At 49.6% G+C, this 3,207-nt stretch overlaps 1 pseudogene; it reads right to left on the bottom strand.

Moving 5' to 3' along the window:
- Positions 1 to 2,043: 2,043 nt before the first annotated feature.
- Positions 2,044 to 2,915, bottom strand: LOC148454314 (uncharacterized; annotated as a pseudogene).
- Between the last annotated feature and the right edge of the window lie 292 nt (positions 2,916 to 3,207).

Here is a 3,207-nt window from a genome sequence, read left to right as displayed (position 1 = left end):
GAGGAGCAGAGAGTCTGACACAGACAGAGGAAGGGCGTAGTCTGGTGCAGACAGAGGAGGAGCAGAGAGTCTGGTGCAGACAGAGGAGGAGCAGAGAGTCTGGTGCAGACAGAGGAGGAGCAGAGAGTCTGGTGCAGACAGAGTAGGAGCAGAGAGTCTGGCACAGACAGGGGAGGAGCAGAGAGTCTGGTGCAGACAGGGGAGGAGCAGAGAGTCTGGTGCAGACAGGGGAGAAATAGAGAGTCTGGCACTGACAAGGGAGGAGCAGAGAGTCTGGTGCAGACAGGGGAGGAGCAGAGAGTCTGATCGAATCCCTCCCAGCATGCCCCACGGCCGACGCGTCACTCTGCACATGGTCAGATGGACTCCTGGGTCATAAACCCAGATGTCCACGGCACAGCGCACATCGCAAAAAACAGCCTTTATCGGAAGAGTTGTCCTTTGCGCTACTGATCGCATATGTTAGTGCATATGCGATCAGTTGGAAATGCAAAGCATGGCAGGATGTACTCCGCAAGGTTAGTACATCCCGCCTTATATCATCACACACACTCTCTCTCTCTCAGCTCCTCACCAATGCCGTCACACCAGAACACACTGAGGCACTGCTGGGTCTGTCATACAGTGCACATGCAGTGAGTGCCTGACAGTGACACTGTGACACTGACTGCTCAGTTACCATAAACGCCCTATCGGTATATGTGAACACAAATCCAAACCAGTACAGCTTAACCAACCTTACATAACTTATCTAAAATAAAGACACAGACAACTTTATTGCTATAAAAATAAGATCAGCCTTTATTTTAAATACAAAAAACGACTGGTGACGGAAAGAAAGAGCGTCATAAGCCAATGGTCCAAATTCACTTTAAGCAATTTCCACTATCCTCCACCATACTTGCAGGGCCAATTGCCCTTTAAGCAAGTAATCTTTAAGGTCTCCAAATCAGGCACCAATACACTCATAAAAAGGCCCGGCCAGTAAGCCAGTGCAGCTGACCCCAGAAGGTTAACGTCAACAGTGTATTGATGCCGATTGCACCCCAAAATAAATTGCAGTGAACCTAACCCTTTACCTGACGCTCCTTCCAGCCACGCCCGACGACACCTCTTAAAGACGGGCCCGCCATCAGTCTAAACTAAACTACCTAATCCCCTAAAGATACTTTCCAAGAACAGCGACGTCCCCTCTTCAGTAAGGTGAACTCCATCCGAACGGAACAGGTGAGAATCTCTAAAGCGTATCAAAGGATGATTTATCACCAGGCCACCTAAAGCTACCACTCTTTTTGCCACTAGGGAATTAACCTTGCGTCTTGCCTTGTCGACTAACACCCCAGGCCTCGCGCTCCTCCAACACTGCCTGGGAATGATAGCCAACCAAACCAGATTACACCATGGCCACCAGGAACAAATGGTCTCAAGATCCTTAACTACCTTGTACCTCAAATCTAAGGATGACTGAGACCCCAGATCATTGCCCCCCAAATGCAAGACTAGAACACCAGGAGCCCCAAAACACGACGCCATCTCTAACAGCAAACCTAGCAGCGCGTCCCAGCGCATACCTCTCCTGCCTAACCAGCGAATGCTGTCTACTGCTACAAATGACTGAGGGTCACACGCCAAGGGCGATGTAGCTGCCCAATGGATAAATGAGTGACCCACGACCCATATGGGTCGAGGGTCCAAATTAGCTCCTGCAAGAAAAAACACAATGTAACAAGGTTACCAAATGGAAGCCAAAACTTAGCACAAACGAAATGTCGGCATCAAAAGAGAGAAAGAAAGGTAGAGAAGATAAAAGACAGGGGGGAGGAGGAGGGGGAGCAAAGGGGGAAAAAAACCTAACTTGGCCCAAGGTGAAAACCTGAAAAAACCTGCCCGGATAACAATAGCCAATCAGTTTTCGTGGTTCAGGGCAAAAACAGGGCAAAATCCCTCAGGGCCCCCACCGATAACGGTGACGAGCGGTAACAGAAAAATTCCACGTTATAATAATACAATAGTAAGACAATATACAATGCAGAAGCAAACATATCAGTGCCGAACATAGCGTTTATAAGCGTTCGATTTCCATCGCCCTAGCACTTTAATTTCTGAAACCGACCATCCAGCACGGGCTGCGGCTGTAGCCGCCCCGATCCGAAAGGAATGGGAACCGTATACCCCTTGAGGCAAGCCGAGGTACTGGGTACACCGCTGAAGGACAGATCGGAATTGATACATGGTCAAGGGGGAACCATCACCATGGATCAACCACGCACCTGGCAAGTTGGGCCGAAGGCGCAAATACTGTCTGGCCAGCGCAACTGGGCAAACACATGCATCCGAACATGCCGCCAAATACACCCAGCGACCTCTACCCAACTGATCTGTTTTGGATCGCTGCAGCTTACACATCAGAGACCGGGCGACGATAATGTGTGAATAAAGTAAAGCAGGAGGGGCCCGATGAGAAGCAGCTACCAACTAGCTGATGTGAAAAGCCCCGTGAAAGGCCATCGCAAAAGCGAGCCGGAAAAGTATCGTTTCATAAGGGGACGTGCAAACATCAGACAATACAATCACAAACTAAAAAAAAGTAACGAAAAAGTAACTGGTCTTCTGGGGTCATCCTGAACCGGGGCCATTCTAGCCCAACCTTTAACAGCCCTTTGTACTAAGAATCCCTTGGTAAAATCCCGACGCCCATGCAAGCGCAAGAAAAACGAAACGCCGCAAATGATTCTCGCCACCACCGCCCTGGACTTACCAGCAGAATATAGACCCCATATAAAAGATAAAAAGACTTGGTAAATCCGCTTACCTCCGTCACGCTTGCGGGAGAAAAAGGACTCCCACTGGTTCCAGGCAGACTGGTAGGACCTCAACGTGCTGGGGGCGAGCGAGTGCCGCACTAACCCCTCCATTCCGGACAAATAACCTGCCAACAATGAGGGGGGCAGATATCACCAATCGCTGCCGCAGAAGGTGCAAGTTCCCTAAATCTAACCCATTGAAAGCGGGATAGCGCATCTGCAATGGAATTGTTTACGCCGGGAACATGCCTTGCTTCGAAATGAACATTACATGCCAGACAGCGCAAAACAAGCTGTGCAAGGAGCCTGAGAACCGTCAAGGATGTAGACTTCTGCCGGTTAATACCATAAACTACCCCCAAGTTGTCGCACTAAAATATGACATGCCGGTTACGGAGCCGAT

The sequence above is a fragment of the Taudactylus pleione genome, unplaced genomic scaffold (assembly GCF_031769625.1).
Source record: "Taudactylus pleione unplaced genomic scaffold, aTauple2 ptg001009l, whole genome shotgun sequence".
Classification (NCBI taxonomy): domain Eukaryota; kingdom Metazoa; phylum Chordata; class Amphibia; order Anura; family Myobatrachidae; genus Taudactylus; species Taudactylus pleione.
The sequence above is the reverse complement of the archived record's forward strand: the minus strand, read 5'-3'. Positions and strand labels throughout refer to the sequence as shown.